This window comes from Monodelphis domestica, chromosome 2 (genome assembly GCF_027887165.1).
Source record: "Monodelphis domestica isolate mMonDom1 chromosome 2, mMonDom1.pri, whole genome shotgun sequence".
In the NCBI taxonomy this organism is placed as follows: Eukaryota; Metazoa; Chordata; class Mammalia; order Didelphimorphia; family Didelphidae; genus Monodelphis; species Monodelphis domestica.
Genome location: NC_077228.1, coordinates 86,054,878 through 86,073,714, shown reverse-complemented (window position 1 = coordinate 86,073,714; position 18,837 = coordinate 86,054,878).

The window sequence follows — 18,837 nt, the reverse complement described above, 5'->3', positions numbered from 1 at the left end:
TTCCATCACCAACATATACCACAATTTGTTCAGCCATCCCCCAATTGATGGGCATCCCCTTGTTTTCCAATTTTTGGCCACCACAAAGAGCGCAGCTATTAATATTCTTCTACAAGTCTTTTTCCCCATTATCTTTTTGGGGTACAAACCCAGCAGTGTTATGGCTGGATCAAAGGGTAGACTTTCTTTTATCGCCTTTTGGGCATAGTTCCAAATTGCCCTCCAGAATGGTTGGATCAGTTCACAACTCCACCAGCAATGAATTAATGTCCCTACTTTGACACATCCCCTCCAGCATTCACTGCTTTCCTCTGCTGTCCTGTTGGCCAATCTGCTAGGTGTGAGGTGATACCTCAGAGTTTTTTTGATTTGCATCTCTCTGATTATAAGAAATTTAGAACACTTCTTCATGTGCTTATTAATAGTTTTGATTTCTTTATCTGAAAACTGCTTATCCATGTCCCTTGCCCATTTATCAATTGGGGAATGGCTTGATTTTTTGTACAATTAATTTAGCTCTTTATAAATTTGAGTAATTAAACCTTTGTCAGAGGTATCTATGAAGATTTTTTCCCCAATTTGTTGCTTCCCTTCTGATTTTGGTTACATTGGTTTTGTTTGTATAAAAGCTTTTTAATTTGATGTAGTCACAATTATTTATTTTACATTTTGTGATTCTTTCTATGTCTTGCTTGGTTTTAAAGTCTTTCCCCTCCCAAAGGTCGGACATGTATACTATTCTGTGTTTACCCAATTTACTTATGGTTAGCTTCTTTATGTTTAAGTCATTCACCCATTTTGAATTTATCTTGGTGTAGGGTGTGAGGTGTTGATCCATTCCTAATCTCTCCCACACTGTCTTCCAATTTTCCCAGCAGTTTTTATCGAATATGGATTTTTGTCCCAAAAGCTGGGGTCTTTGGGTTTATTGTATACTGTCTTGCTGAGGTAGCTTGCCCCCAGTCTATTCCACTGATCCTCCTTTCTGTCTCTTAGCCAGTACCCAATTGTTTTGATGACTGCTGCTTTGTAATATAGTTTGAGGTCTGGAACTGCAAGGCCCCCCTCATTTGTGTTTGTTTTTTTTTTCATTATTTCCCTGGATATCCTTGATCTTTTGTTATTCCAAATGAACTTTCTTATGTTTTTTTTCTAAATCAATAAAGAAATTTCTTGGGAGTTCAATGGATATGGCACTAAATAGATGAATAAGTTTGGGTAGTATGTTCATTTTTATTATATTGGCTAGTCCTATCCATGAGCAGTTAATGTTTTTCCAATTGCTCAAGTCTAGTTTTAGTTGTGTGGAGAGTGTTTTGTAGTTGTGTTCATATACTTCCTGTGTTTGTCTTGGGAGATAGATTTTTAGGTATTTTATTTTGTCTAAGGTGATTTTGAATGGGATTTCTGTTTCTAGTTTTTGCTGCTGAGCTGTGTTGGAGATATATAGAAATGCTGATGACTTATGAGGGTTTATTTTGTATCCTGCAACTTTGCTAAAGTTGTTGATTATTTCAATTAGCTTTTTGGTTGAATCTCTAGGATTCTTTAAGTAGACCATCATGTCATCTGCAAAGAGTGACAACTAGGTCTCCTGCTTGCCTATTTTGATGCCTTCAATTTCTTTTTCTTCTCTAATTGCTACTGCTAGTGTTTCTAATACAATGTCAAATAGTAGAGGTGATAATGGGCATCCTTGTTTCACTCCTGATCTTATTGGGAATGCATCTAGTTTATCCCCATTGCAGATGATATTAGCTGATGGTTTTAGATATATACTGTTTACTATTTTTAGGAACGACCCTCCTATTCCTATGCTTTGTAGTGTTTTCAATAGGAATGGATGTTGTATTTTATCAGAGGCTTTTTCTGCATCTATTGAGATAATCATGTGGTTCTTGTTGGTTTACTTGTTGATGTGGTCAATTATGTGAATGGTTTTCCTAATATTGAACCAGCCCTGCATCCCTGGTATAAATCTTACTTGATCATGGTGGATGACTCTTCTGATCACTTGCTGGAGGGTTTTGCTAGTATCCTATTTAAGATTTTTGCATCTATATTCATTAGGGAGATTGGTCTATAGTTTCCTTTCTCTGTTTTTGACCTGCCTGGTGTTGGAATCAATACCATGTTTGTGTCATAAAAGGAGTTTGGTAGAACTCCCTCTATGCTTATTATGCCAAATAGTTTATATAGTATTGGGATTAACTGTTCTCTGAATGTTTGATAGAATTCACTGGTGAATCCATCGGGCCCTGGGGATTTTCTCTTAGGAAGTTCTCTGATGGCCTCTTGGATTTCATTTTCTGATATGGGATTATTTAAGAATTTTATTTCCTCTTCTGTTAGTCTAGGCAGTTTGTATTTTTATATATATTCGTCCATATCACCTAAATTTGTGTATTTATTGCCATATAATTGGGCAAAGTAATTTCTAATGATTGCCTTAATTTCCTCTTCATTGGAGGTGTTGTCTCCCTTTTCATCTTTGATGCTCTTAATTTGCTTTTCTTCTTTCCTTTTTTTAATTAGATTGACCAGTATTTTGTCTATTTTGTTTGTTTTTTCAAAGTACCAGCTTCTAGTCTTATTTATTAAATCAATAGTTCTATCACTTTTGATTTTATTAATTTCTCCCTTAATTTTTAGGATTTCTAGTTTGGTTTTCTGCTAGGGGTTTTTAATTTGATTGCTTTCAAGTTTTTTTATTTGCATTTCCAATTGATTGATTTCTGCTCTCCCTAGTTTGTTAATATATGCACTCAGGGATATGAATTTACCTCTGATTACTGCTTTGGCTGCATCCCAAAAGGTTTGAAAGGATGTCTCACCATTGTCATTTTCCTTGATGAAATTATTAATTGTTTCTATGATTTCTTCTCTAACTAAACAATTTTGGAGTATCATATTGTTTAATTTATAATTAGTTTTTGATTTGGTTTTCCATGTACCATTACTGATTGTTATTTTTATTGCCTTGTTATCTGAAAAGGCTGAATTTATTATTTCTGCTTTTCTGCATTTGTTTGCCATGTTTCTGTGACCTAGTGTATGGTCTATCTTTGTGAATGTGCTATGTGGTGCTGAGAAGAAGGTTTATTCCTTTTTGTCCCTATTTATTTTTCTCCATATATCTATTAATTCTATTTTTCTAAGAATTCATTCACTTCTTTTACCTCTTTCTTATTTATTTTTTTATTTGATTTATCTAAATTTGATAATGGTTGGTTCAAGTCTCCCACTAATATGGTTTTACTGTCTATTTCTTCCTTTAATTCTCCTAGTTTCTCCATTAGAAATTTGGGTGCTATTTTATTTGGTGCTTATATGTTGATTAGTGATATTTCCTCATTATCTAATGTCCCTTTTAAAAGACTGTAATTACCTTCCCTATCCCTTTTAATCAGGTCTATTTTTGCTTTGGCTTTATCAGATATTATGATTGACACTCCTGCCTTCTTTCTGTCACTTGAGGCCCAAAAGGTCTTACTCCATCCTTTTATTCTGACCTTTTGGGTGTCCACCCTCCTCATGTGTGTTTCTTGAATACAATGTATGGTAGGGTTTTGGATTCTAATCCATTCTGTTATGTGTCTATGTTTTCTGGGTGAGTTCATCCCAATCACGTTCAAAGTTATGATTGTCATTTGTGGGCTCCCTGGCATTTTGATATCCTTCCCTAATTCTAACCTTTCCTTCTTCAGCTCTAACTTTTTAATCCAGTGGTTTATTTTAAATCAGTCCCCCTTGTCCCCTCCCTTGATATATTTCCCTTTCTAGCCCCTCCCTTTCTGCTTCCTCCCCCACCCCTCTCTTCTTCCCTCCCTTTTTTATGTTCCCTTCCCCCCTAACCCCCTTGGTTTTCCCTTCTCCCTACCCTTGTTGGGTAAGATTGAATTCAAAATCCCAATGGATCTGGATGTTCTTCCCTCTCAGAGTTGATTTCCCTGAGAGTAAGGTTTAAGTGAAAACTCTCTTCCTCTCCTTCTTATAGGAGTTTTCTTCCCCTCCCCTTCCCATGTGAATCTTTGTGTGAGAAAGATTATTCTATTTGGTCTTTCTTTTCCCCCTATTTACACATTACATTTTCTCTACACATTAATATACATAGATTGATATAAATATAGTCCTTATTGAAGAGAGTTTGAATAAAAGAAAAAGATAAGATTTTTCTCCTTTTCCCTTTTGTTCATATTTACCTTTTCAGGTATTCCATGCTCTTTGTTTTTCAATATCAAACTTTCCAGAGAGCTCTGGTCTTTTCTTTGCAAAAACTTGGAAATCTTCTATTTTGTTGAATGTCCATAATTTCCCTTGGAAGTATATAGTCAGTTTTGATGGATAGCTGATTCTTGGTTGAAAGCCCAACACTCTTGCCTTTCTGAAAAATCATGTTCCATGCCTTACAGTCAATCAGAGTGACACTTGAAAGGTCTTGTGTGACCCTGATTAGCATTCCTTTATATCTAAATTGTCTTTTTCTGGCTTCTTGTAAGATGTTTTCTTTTGCTTGAAAGCTTTGGAATTTGGCAATTATATTCCTGGGAGTTGTCTTTTGGGGATTTAGTGTAGAGGGTATTCTGTGAGCTCTTCAATGGCTGTATTCCCCCCCCCCCCTTGTTCTAGACTTTCTGGGCAATTTTCTTTGATTATCTCTTGTATTACAATGTCAAGTTTGCTGTTTATTTTTGGATTTTCTTGTAGTCCAATTATTCTTAAATTTTCTCTTCTCCCTCAATTTTCCAAGTCTATGACGTTGTCAGTGAGATATTTTATGTTCTCTTCTAATTTCTTGGCCTTTTGGCTTTGCTTTATTAATTCTTGCTCGTTTTCTTCCAGTTGGCTGATTCTGACTTTTAAAGTCTGGTTTTCCTTTTCCGTTTTGTCAAACTGGTTTTGTAGATGTGTGAATTTCTTTTGCATTATTTCCCACTTTTCCTCCCAGAAGGCTTCCATCTTTTTTATCATTTCCAATTCAAATTCTTCATGGGTTTGTGGGGAGTTTCCATTTTCTTTTGGAGGTTTCCGGGCATTTGCTTGTGTTTCCTCTTCTATCTCCTCTGTATTTTGTATTTTTGCTCCATAAAATGTGTCCAAAGTCTCCCCCTTCTTCTTGTTTTTCTTGGAGTGTTTAGGCTTTTTTGTGCTGTTTGCCATCTCTATCTGAGTGGGGAGGTCTTGCTTTTCTTATCTCTGTCTGGTTTCACAGGCTTTAGCCCCAGGCAAATTGTCTGTTCGTGGGTGTTACTGCTCTCAGTTCCCTCCCGATGCTTCTTTGTTGCCTCACTGCCATGCTCTGCCCCTGGCTTTGCACTGTCTGCGAGGTATCTCAGAGCCTTTGTGGGCCAGAGAGGCCTGCACTATGAAGGGGGAGGGGCCTTGGCTTCCTGGAGCTCTGAGGGCTCCTGATAGGATTAACTTCAGTTGGGTTGGATTGAGTGTGTCTTAAAGCAGGCACCTTCCCTGAGACTCGGATGGAAGGAACCAGCCAGGGTTCTACAGGCTCCCCTCTGTCTCTCTCTGTTTCCCGGCTGTCTGGGTGCCCCCGTGACTGGCTCAAGTTGTTTTCAGGGTGCGGCCTTCAGAGTAGATGGGCCTGGGGTCCTTTTGCTGGCTCTTAGATTCCCGCTGCTGCCTCTGACTCAGTGCTCTGGGTTGGGGGGGGGATGGGTCCTGGGACCTTCTTTCTGCCTACCCCTTAGACCCGAGTGATCTCGGGTTCTGGCTTTTGGGGTGCCGTACCTTTTGATCCAGGTCCAGGAGGAGGGTTCCCTGGATCTATCCTGTTGTTAGTTTTGAATTTCTGTGTCCTAGGAGAATACAGTTTGAGATCATTAAGGAAGGGGTTTCCGGAGATCTTAGCTCTCTCTAAGCTGCCATCTTGACCGGAATTCCTCTATTTATATACTTTTAACAGAACTCTTTCTTGAAATATATTGTCTACACATGAAAACTTTCTCCCATATTTAGATATACAAATATTTGTATAATTCATATATATTAACATAAGTACAAACATAAATATAAAATATTCTATGTTGCCATATTCTGCTAGTGTTCACTGCTATGTCTATTATCTGAATACATGGCTTTGTTTGCTCTAATACACGAACATTATGTCCCTAGTGGGTGCCACTTGGAGGAAGTGAATAATGAAAAAGCTATGTAGTTAGAGTCAATGTAGCACTGCTTTATTTGAATTATTCTCTCTGAACACACCCCTAATATCCTGTCCCCAAATAAGAAGTACTTGAATGCTTTTGGAATTGTAATATTGAAGCAAGCATCTTATATTATTTCTCAATTTTATGAATATGGAAAATGAGACTTAGATATATTAGTCACCTAATACTCTTTGGCTTATAACTGTTATTAGAACTGCAACATGAACTCTAAATTTTCTGACTTAAAGTCCAGTGTTTGTTTCCTCTACATTATTATTTTCCTTGATAAAATATTTTGTTTGTTTTTTTGGTCTGGACCAGTTATTTTTGGTATAGAGAACTACTGGAAAGTTCCTCTAATTATGCAAATCAGTAATTTGTCAAGAAATTATGGTCTAAGAATTTTACCTCTATAGCAATTAGACATACTTCACCTATAGTCACCACAATGAATATATTTCTGAGAAGAGATTTGAATCAATGTGTTCCTGCTGATTCTAAGACCAACATTTACCCACTCTGCCATACTTCATCTCTCTCTCTCTCTCTCTCTCTCTCTCTCTCTCTCTCTCTCTCTCTCTCTCTCTCTCTCTCTCTCTCCCTCTCTTTTCTCTTTTCTCTCATTCACACACACATTCATACATACATATAAACAGAAATATATATATATAAACCTATAAGCACACATACATATCTGTATATAAATACTAAGGAGAAGTAAAATAACACACTAAGAATATTTTCTCTTTATTAAAATCAATGTCAATGTCAGCTATCTTACTTAGGTTTCCTACTTATTTATCAAGGTATTATTTGTTAATGCAATGCTAAGGCAGAACATAACAATATGTTACTATTTTCATGGATATCACCTGTGAGACTCTTGGGGACTATTTTATTTCATTGATGTTTTGTGCTGTACCAGTTTTTTTCCCCTTGTTGCTTATTAGATCTTGAATCTACAGACTATAGAAATGTTCCATTATCTCTTCTGTGTCTCATTCTGTAGACACTTCTAGATTATGATCATTTACCTGGAGTAGTTCCTGAATGACTGTCAAAAGAAATGAATTCCAGTTTCCAGTTTTCTAGTTGTGCCCCTAGAGATTGGAACATAAACTAGATGTATGAAAATTGGATCTCTTTCTATGGAATAACTCAAGAATGTTTATTATTTCTATTATGTAGAATGATCATCCCTTTCATCTCTGCAGAGGATAACATTTTTTAAGTTTCAAGATTTTAAATTTAAGCTTGAACTAAGGATGGAATTTTTTGATACAAATTATACCCTGGAAAGTATTAGTAAATGAGGTTAGGGAATTTTCTCTGAAAAATCTAAATCTTTATGGAATAGATAATTCTTCTTTACCTGGTATAGTTTAGGTTTTGTCTTGACTCAGGGCAGACACAAAAAACAACCTAAACTAAACGAATATTTTCTTTTTCTTATTCTGATAGAATTATTGAATAATTATACTAATAGATCAGAGGAATCCTGTAGATTCAATGTAACTGGATTTTCTTTCCATGCAAAGTGGGGATATTTAAGATTATATGTATAGTGAGGTGACCAAAACCAAAGAGTGCTAATTAGGCATTCTTCTTAACTCTTCAATAATGACTCATTACTGGTGGGAATCATTCATTATGTAGTTGCCTGAGTAAATCAAACCAATTTGCAGGAGCAATAATTCAAGTAGAACAAGGCTAAAGGAATAAAAAAAGTAAAACATAGCTGCAATATGCAATTTAAACTACTCCATCCTGACATTTAAAAATATATTTGATGATTCATTATGAATAGGGGAATTTAAAAAAGGCACTACAACTATATATATATATATATATATTTATATATATATACATGTATATATTGATATAATTTTCACTAATGCTAATCAGCTTTCATAATGAAGGGGTCAAAACTTCTAAAAATCACAGTTAGTAAGAATTGGACTTACTTGTCAGGAAAAAGATGCTTTTAAAATAAAGAATGATTTGTCAAAATCCTATAGAAATGGATGCTAAACTTCCATGAGTAGTATTCTTTTCCATTGAATATTGCCTGAAATTTATATTCTCAAAACAAAACAAACAAAATAAAACAAATTTTCTAATTCATTAAATTCCTCTTTCTTCAAGATCCAGCTCCCATGTGACCTTACAAATGAATTTTTTCTTATGTCCAGCACATTTAATACTATCTCAATATAACTCATATATATAATTCTTTATTTTAATCTTGTAGCTTTTTTTATCTTCAAAATTATATATTTATTTCTTCCTCTTTTAGAATGTAAGTTTTTAAAGTAGAAATAATTTCATTCATTATGTTTATATGCCCAACATTTAGCATTCTTCCTGGCACTTAGTAGGTGCTTAATAAATACTTGCTAAGAATATCAATATATGATGCCTCATGTCTATGAAAAATCTTTTTAAACTAGAATCACTTTTTTCTTCATGAGCCCAGTAATGAACTGTGAAGATGTTCAAGCCAAGTTGACTAAAGGATAGAATAATTTACAGAAGCATCTCTACAAGATCACAAAAAATAAATGTTTTGACCACAGCAGTCAAATAAGACCACTAAGGTAGTAGCAATATTGTAATTTTTGCATAGGGTACCATTTATTATAATTAAAATCATAGCCTTTTGAAATGTTTGAAAAGTATCCAAATGAAAGTAAGTTATATTTTCACTTTTTCCTTGACCTGATTGGACCATATAACATTTTTTCAGGTTCTAACATTTTTGACAAGCCTATGTTTCTAGATAGTGACTTTAACAATGATCTTAGTTGCATTCTTTTCTCCTTTCTCCTCTCTCTATCTGACCATTCCTCTGTCTTCCTTTATTATCTATTATCTATATTTGTTCCCTGAGTGAAATTGAGGGTATCTTTCTTGTACTGCCTGAGTCTAATTTTTTCTTTCTTGTTTTTTTACCTATTATCTTACATTTTATTATAATCTTTATAAATCTTGCACATATATCTATATAACAAGTATTGACATGCACATATAGTACATTGTTTAAATGGATACATGCACATATGCATGTACATATATGTTTATGTATAGCACTTTTTATATGTTATTAATATAGATGATTTCCTCCCTCTCAATTACAACTAATAAGATATGGTGTGATATGGGACAATAAATATCTGACACCCAAGTTTATTCAATGCTACATATATATATATATGTGTGTACATATATATATATGTATATAAGTGTATATATGCAGATGAAATTTTTGTTAAATGGAAAGAATACTTTCCTAGTAGTTATGCAGTAGATATGAGATCAATATCTGAGTTCCTACAAAATTTTCATTCATGAAGGAGTAGACTAGGTCTTCTCCAAAGTACTTCCTAGTTCTCAAAGAATTATATTTCATTATATAATACTGAGGAAGGGAATGACTTTTTATTCTTTAACATATTAAGATGACAATTCAGAACGCTGAACAAAATATATGGAAATTAGAATTTCAGGTGACTCCTGAACAATGAAAAATAATAGAAGTAACAGAGCTCTCCAGATTTCATCAATATATAATCATATATTATAATGTCAGTTCATCATCTTTTGGGAGTATTAGGACTTCAATGAAAAATTAATTGAGAAAATTAACCCATTAAGTGATTTCTTACTTTGAGTTTATCATACTGTTAACTGGAACTCCAGATGTGTAGAAAGTTGCAATGTAATATTTTCAGAGCAATTCCACATGGTTGTAATACAAAAATAGTAACTTAAATTGGATATGTGAAGCTTCTTAAAGCTATTGTTTAGAATTGGATTCCTTTTTTAAAAAATGTTCATATTTTCATCAGATTCTTTCCAGTAAAAATGAAAATATTGACACTTTTTATTTTTTCTCAAAATAAGGGTGGTGTTCTCCATTTACTGAACCTACCTGATTTTTTTAAAGTTCTCTTTCCTATTATAATTAAATATTATTGATTTGGGCAGAGGTCTGCATTTACAGGATAATGTTCTTTTATTTATAAACTTAGAGAGCTAAAATGTTACTTAAAGATTATCTAGTCCAAGCCACTGATTTTGTACATGAAAAAAATTGAGACTTGAAAAGTCAAGTGGCTTGCTAAGGGTTACATAGGTATTAGGAGAAGAACTGGGACTTGAGCTCAGTAATCTTTCTACTAATATAGAGTCCTTTCTACCAGGCAAAATTGTCTTACTCGCATTATAAATTAAGGGAGGAATAAAAAGAATAGGACTTGGTTGTTTTGAATATCTTGTAATCTTGAAGAGGAGAAAAGATAGAATCCCTTATTAAACATAATTCCCAGGTTATGTTAAATGTTAGGAATAACAATAGAAGCCAGCAAGATGACCCTTAAGGACATAAATTGTAATGGAGGAATGTAATGTCCACAAAAAGATATGTCAGAGAAGAGGAGGATAGAATGGAGGATTGATTCTGAATAAAATAAGTCAGAATCTGAATTATCAGAAACCAGAAGGTTCCAGAGTCAGGTGTTCACCAGAGACTAGGCAGCATAGTGTACTATTTTGTGTGTAGTTATTTTATTTTTAATTATTTTAGTTAAATAATACTTTTCCATTGTTACCTGATTCATGTTATTTCCCTCACCTTCCCTCCATTCTCCTGGAATCCATGAGCAGTTCCACTGGGTTTTATATGTATCATTAATCAAAACCTACATCCTTATTATAAATACTTGTAATAGAGTGATCATTTAAAGTCAATATCCCCAATCTTATCCCCATAGAACCATGCGATCAATCATATGTTTTTCATTTGTGTTTCTATTCCCACAGTTCTTTCTCTGGCTGTGGATATCATTCTTTCTCATAAGTCTCTAAGAATAGTCCTGGATCATTGCCTCAGTGCTAGTAGAAAAGTCTATTACATTTGATTGTACCACAGTATATCAATGTCTCTGTGTACAATTGTCTCCTGGTTCTGCTCCGTTCACTCTGCATCAATTCCTGGAGGTGTTTCCAGTTCATATAAAATTGCTCCAGTTCATTATTCCTTTCAGTACAATAGTATTCTATCACCAACAGATACCACAATTTGTCCAGCCATTCCCCAATTGAGGAACACCCCTTTATTATCCAGGCTTTTTGCCACAACAAAGAGTGTAGATATTAATATTTTTGTATGTATATTTTCCCTATTATCTCTTTGGGGTACAAACTTAGCAGTGGTCTGACTGGATCAGAGGGCAGGCAGTCTTTTAAAACCTTTTGGGCATTATTCCAAATTGCCTTCTGGAATGGTTGGATCAATTCCAACTCTACCAGTAATGCATTAATGCCCTTATTTTGCCATATCCCCTCCAACATTTATTACTTTCCTTTGCTGTTATATTGCTCAATATGCTAGGTGTGAGGTGATATCTCAGAGTTATTTTGATTTGCATTTATAAGAGTCTTAGTATACTTTTTCATTTGCTTATCGATAGTTTTGATTTCTTTATCTGAAAACTGCCTATTCCTGTCCTTTGTTCATTTATCAATTTGGGAATGGCTTGATTTTTTTGTACAATTGATATAGTCCTTCTAAATTTGAGTAATTAGAGTTTTGTCAGAGGTTTTTGTTATAAAGATTTTTTCCCAATTTGTTGCTTCCCTTCTAAATTTGGTTGCATTGGTTTTGTTTGCACAGAACTTTTTAATTTGATGTAATCAAAATTATTAATTTTACATTTTGTAATATTCTCTATCTCTTGCTTGGTCTTAACTTTTTTCCTTTCCTAGAGATCTGACAGTTATACTATTCTATGTTCACCTAATTTACTTATAGTTTCCTTCTTTATATTTAAGTCATTTACCCTTTCTGAATTTATCTTGGTATAGAGTGTGAGATGTTGATCTAAACCTAATATCTCCCATACTGTTTTCCAATTTCCCAAGCAGTTTTTGTCAAATAGTGAGTTCTTGTCTGAAAAGTTAGAATCTTTGTGCTTATTGTACACTATCTTGCAGAGTTCATTTACCCCACTTTGATCCTCCCTTCTGTCTCATCCCCAGTGCCGTATTATTTTGATGACCACCACTTAGTACAGTTTAAGATCTGGTACTACTAAGTACCCCTCTACATTTTTTTCACTCGTTTCCTTGATATTCTTGATCTTTTGTTCTTCTAAATGAACCTTGTTAAAATTTTTTCTATTTAAAAATGTCTCTTGATAGTTTGATAGGTATGCCACTGAAAAAGTAATGTCTACACTATTGAAAATAAGTTAATAAGGATTTTGCAAGATCACAAGATATTAAATAGCAAAATTAACATTTGAAATTCTATCCTCTAACATTAAATTAATTTTACTTTCTACATACCCATCTTTCTCCTTCTCTTTCCATTTTCTCACTATTCCTCTTCCTCTCTACACACTTTCACATATAGACATATAGATACCTCAACACAAAATCCTATATATTCACACACACATATAATGTCTATATTATAAAATCATAAGCACAATAATTTAATTAGAATTTAAAAAATATATGAATTATTTCTACACAGAGTAGTTATTAGAAAACGGTATGGGCAGCTATATGAAGAGAATGTTAAGATTGATTTTCCTGATTTTTTATCTTACCCAAGACATTTACTAACTGTGTAACTCTGGTAAGTCATTGACCTCTGTGCCTCAATCTCCTAATCTGTAGAATGATCTGGAGAAGAAAATGGCAAGGCATTTCAGTTTCTTTGCCAAGTAATTCTCCCAAAGACATCATGTAGAGACATGACTGAAAAATGTATGAACAAGAGAAAGTAGAAAAATGAAAATATTATTTTTTTGAGTTTTTTGGATTATACCTTTAAATTTTATATGTACATTTCAGAAGTATTAGATAACTTCTTTTAGGACTTGCTAGAATTAAATTAATGAAGCTTTACAAAATAAAGATTAAGATTTAAATTGATCTACTCTCTGCAATGCTACCTTTTTTGTCAAGCTTTACATTAAACTAAACCAGCAAATACAGTACTAATTATTCATTTATTGCTGCTAAAATGGCCATAGGAAGCAGATTATAAAAGCAAAGAATCTAACTAGAGAATATCTTCCATAGGTATTACATTTTTCTCAGTTATTCTGAGCTACGCAAAGGATACACTGTGAAGAAAGTGGATGTTAACTTGAAAATTGAGATAACTTTTTCTATTAGTACTTAATGTGAAAAAATAACCACAAATTGTGTTCCTTATAAATTCAATGATTATATTATAATGTTGAATATAGCATCATAGATTTGTATAGTTGAAAATGACCTTGAAGATCAAATAATCCAAGTTAGTCATTTATAGATGAAAGCTCAAGTTCATGGAGTTGGGGGGGGGCAATGATAAAATGTGCTTAGATCTCTCATACTTTTTAGAATATGTACATCATGCTAAAATTCCCCCCGAAGACTAGGATGACACATGTACAATACATTTTATATTTAATGACACAATATTTCTTCATCTTGTTCCCCATTTCTTACTTAGTTTTACCTATTCCTTCATCATTCCTACCCTGTGTTGAATTAAAGGAAAATAGATGAGAAGTTAGAATGGAATTATTGTAATTTCCTTACCTTCTATCATGCCTTTACCTAATCCTATTATCCCAATCCTAATTCTTTTTTTTAAATAATATTTTATTTGATCATTTCCAAACATTATTCATTAGAGACAAAGATCATTTTCTTTTCCTCCCTCGCCCCATAGCCAATGCGTGATTCCACTGGGTATCACATGTATTCTTGATTCGAAACCATTGCCATGTTGTTAGTATTTCCATTAGAGTGTTTGTTTAGAGTCTCTACTCTGACATGACCCCTCAACCACTGTAGTCAGGCATTTGCTTTTCCTCGGTGTTTCTACTCCCACAGTTTGTCCTCTGCTAGTGGATAGTGTTTTTCTCCTAGATCCCTGCAGATTGTTCAGGGACTTTACACCACCACTAATGGAGAGGTCCATTACTTTCGATTATACCACAATGTATCAGTCTCTGTGTACTCTCCTGGTTCTGCTCCTTTTGCTCTGCATCACTTCGTGGAAGTCGTTCCAGTCTCCATGGAATTCCTTCACTTTATTGTTCCTTTTTTCACAATAGTATTCCATCACCAACATATACCACAATTTGTTCTTTTCCCTTATTATCTCTTTGGGGTACAAACCCAGCAATATTATGGCTGGATCAAAGGGCAGACAGTCTTTTATCACCCTTTGGGCATAGTTCCAAATTGCTCTCCAGAATGTCTGTATCAGTTCACAACTTCACCAGCAATGAATTAATGTCCCTACTTTGACACATCCCCTCCAGCATTCACTGCTTTCCTCTGCTGTCCTGTTGGCCAATCTGCTAGGTGTGAGGTGGTACCTCAGAGTTGTTTTTATTTGCATCTCTCTGATTATAAGAGATTTAGAACACTTCTTCATGTGCTTATTAATAGTTTTGATTTCCTTATCTAAAAACTGGCTATTCATATCCCTTGCCCATTTATCAATTGGAGAATGGCTTGATTTTTTTATCTCTTTATAAATTTGAGTAAGTAAACCTTTGTCAGAGGTTTCTATAAAGACTTTTCCCCCAATTTGTTGTTTCCCTCCTGATTTTAGTTACATTGATTTTGTTTGTACAAAAGCTTTTTAATTGGATGTAATCAAAATTATTTATTTTACATTTTGTGACTCTTTCTGTTTCTTGCTTGGTTTTAAATACTTTCCCTTCCCAAAGGTCGGACATGTATACTATTTTGTGTTTACCCAATTTACTTATGGTTTCTTTCTTTATGTTTAAGTCATTCATCCATTTTGAATTTATCTTGGTGTAGGGTGTGAGGTGTTGATCCATTCCTAATCTCTCCCACACTGTCTTCCAATTTTTCCAGCAGTTATTATTGAATAGTGGATTTTTGTCCCAAAAACTGGGATCTTTGGCTTTATCATATATTCTCTTGCTGAGGTAGCTTGCCCCCAGTCAATTCCACTGATACTCCTTTCTGTCTTTTAGCCAGTACCAAATTGTTTTGATGACTGCTGCTTTGTAATATAGTTTGAGGTCTGGAACTGCAAGGCCCCCTTTCTTTGTGTTTTTTTTCCATTATTTTCCTGGATATCCTTGATCTTTTGTTATTCCAAATGAACTTTGTTATGTTTTTTTTCTAAATCAGTAAAGAAATTTTTTGGGAGATGTTCAATTGGTATGGCACTAAATAAATAAATAAGTTTGGATAGGATGTTCATTTGTATTATATTGGCTCATCCTATCCATGAGCAGTTAATGTTTTTCCAATTCCTCAAGTCTAGTTTTAGTTGTGTGGAGAGTGTTTTGTAGTTGTGTTCATATAGTTCCTGTGTTTGTTTCGGGAGATAGATTCTTAGGTATTTTATTTTGTCTAAGGTGATTTTGAATGGGATTTCTCTTTCTAATTCTTGCTGCTGAGATGTGTTGGAAATACATAGAAATGCCAATGACTCATGCGGGTTTATTTTGTATCCTGCAACTTTGCTAAAGTTGTTGATTATTTCAATTAGCTTTTTGGTTGAATCTCTAGGATTCTTTAAGTAGACCATCATGTCATCTGCAAAGAGCGACAACTAGGTCTCCTGCTTGCCTATTTTGATGCCTTCAATTTCTTTTTCTTCTCTAATTGCTACTGCTAGTGTTTCTAGTACAATGTCAAATAGTAGAGGTGATAATGGGCATCCTTATTTTACTCCTGATCTTATTGGGAATGCATCTAGTTTATCCCCCTTGCAGGTGATATTAGCTGTTGGTTTTAGATATATACTGTTTATTATTTTTAGGAACGACCCTCCTATTCCTATGCTTTGTAGTGTTTTCAATAGGAATGAATGTTGTATTTTATCAGAGGCTTTTTCTGCATCTATTGAGTTAATCATGTGGTTCTTGTTGGTTTGCTTGTTGATGTGGTCAATTATGTGAATGGTTTTCCTAATATTGAACCAGCCCTGCATCCCTGGTATAAATCCTACTTGATCATGTTGGATGACTCTTCTGATCACTTGCTGGAGGCTTTTTGCTAGTATCCTAGTTAAGATTTTTGCATCTATATTCATTAGGGAGATTGGTCTATAGTTTCCTTTCTCTGTTTTTGACCTGCCTGGTGTTGGAATCAATACCATGTTTGTGTCATAAAAGGAGTTTGGTAGAACTCCCCCTTTGCTTATTATGTCAAATAGTTTGTATAGTATTGGGATTAACTGTTCTCTGAATGTTTGATAGAATTCACTTGTGAATCCGTCGGGCCCTGGTAATTTTTTCTTTGGGAGTTCTTTGATGGCCTGTTGGATTTCATTTTCTGATATGGGATTATTTAAGAATTCTATTTCTTCTTCTGTTATCTAGGCAGTTTGTATTTTTATATATATTCATCCATATCACCTAAATTGGTGTATTTATTGCCATATAATTGGGCAAAGTAATTTCTAATGATTGCCTTAATTTCCTCTTCATTGGAGGTGCTGCCCCCCTTTTCATCTTTGATGCTGTTAATTTGCTTTTCTTCTTTCCTTTTTTTAATTAGATTGACCAGTACTTTGTCTATTTTGTTTGTTTTTTCAAAGTACCAGCTTCTTGTCTTATTTATTAAATCAATAGATCTATCACTTTTGATTTTATTATTTTCTCCATTAATTTTTAGGAGTTCTACTTTGGTTTTCTGCTGGGGGGTTTTAATTTGATTGGTATCGAGTTTTTTTATTTGCATTTCCAATTGATTGATTTCTGCTCTCCCTAGTTTGTTAATATATGCACTCAAGGACATGAATTTACCTCTGATTACTGCTTTGGCTGCATCCCAAAAGGTTTGAAAGGATGTCTCACCATTGTCATTTTCCTCGATGAAATTATTAATTGTTTCTATGATTTCTTCTCTAACTAAACGATTTTGGAGTATCATATTGTTTAATATCCAATTAGTTTTTTATTTGGTTTTCCACGTACCATTACTGATCATTATTTTTATTGCCTTGTGATCTGAAAAGGCTGCATTTATTATTTCTGCTTTTCTGCATTTGTTTGCCATGTTTCTGTGACCTAGTGTATGGTCAATCTTTGTGAATGTGCCATGTGGTGCTGAGAAGAAGGTGTATTCCTTTTTGTCCCTATTCATTTTTCTCCATATGTCTATTAATTCTAATTTTTCTAAGATTTTATTCACTTCTTTTACCTCTTATTTATTTTTTGATTTGATTTATCTAAATTTGATAATGGTTGGTTTAAGTCTCCCACTAGTATGGTTTTATTGTCTATTTCTTCCTTCAATTCTCCTCGTTTCTCCATTAGAAATTTGGGTGCTATATTATTTGGTGCATATATGTTGATTAGTGGTATTTCTTCATTATCTAAAGTCCCTTTTAACAGAATGTAATTACGTTCCCTATCCCTTTTAATCAGGTCTATTTTTGCTTTGGATTAATCAGATATCATGATTGACACTCCTGCCTTCTTTCTGTCACTTGAGGCCCAGAAGGTCCTTTCCCAAAAAATTTTACAGTTTTTGGCAGAGCCAGCTAGGTTTCCCACCCTATTTTTGTCAAGAATTTGAAAAAGTTGGGCCTGCATACATTTCAAAAGCCTGTGTGACTGTGAAAAGTAACCATTTTGAGAGCAGTTATGAGTGCAACTAATTTGCCTAGTGATACCACGCCCAAAAGTAACCACTCCTCCTGAAGGGAGGAGGCAACTCTTAAAGGGCCAGACTTAAAAACTGTAATATTTATTTGGGAATGGAAATAGGATTGGAAAACAGGGGGATAATGGGGAATAATGGGAGATTTGTATGGGGTAATGAGGAGTTAAGGGGAGAGAGGGAACACTGTTTGGTGAGGCAAGGGAGGGAGATGCCCCCTGCTGAGAGGAAACAGCAGGGGTCCAATAAGGATGCTTTGTCTTTGAATGATTGAAACTGAAATTCAGCTCCCTCTATGACCAGAAAAGATCATCCACTTATCTGACTGTGAATTCAAATAATATAAAGTTTAATAATCCAGTTGGAATTGGAGTTTTTCCTTAGCTTCAGAGTATAGGGCCAGGCCCTAGTGGCTGGTGGAGAGTTTGTCCCACTCCTGTCTACTCTCGTTGTCCTAATTCAGTATCTTAGCAGTACACAGGAAGCAAACAAGAACAATTCTAACCTTCAGAAGCCTGGGGCTGAATCTTCCAGCTGAACCAAGGAGAGCATGCCACTCCAGACTGGGCTGAACAAGCTCCACCCTCCTCCAGCCCCCGGAGGCAAGACCTCCCAGGCAGGAAGGAAGTGCTAGTCACAAGACCCAACTGCCACTCCCAGTTGGCCCTTCCCCCACACAAACTGTCAGTCTTGTTTCCTTTCCACATTGCTGAACAATGAAAAAGTACTTAACCCATACTTATAGTGAGGCAAAAGCCCTTAAGCTAGGTCTATTTTTAGATCTAATACAAAAGGGTGTTAAGTACCTACTAAGGTTAAATTAATCACTAAAAGGGTAAGCTTAGCAAAGAGAGGTGAATTACTCAGAAGTTTTAGTCTACCCAGGGAAGGTGATAACAAGATGTGAATTAAGAATGGTCAGTCATTTGCAAAATGTCTACTGTGTTTGGTAGATGTGAAAATTTAGGGGAGGTGACACAAGAGAAATTTCTCTTTAAAAGGAGCT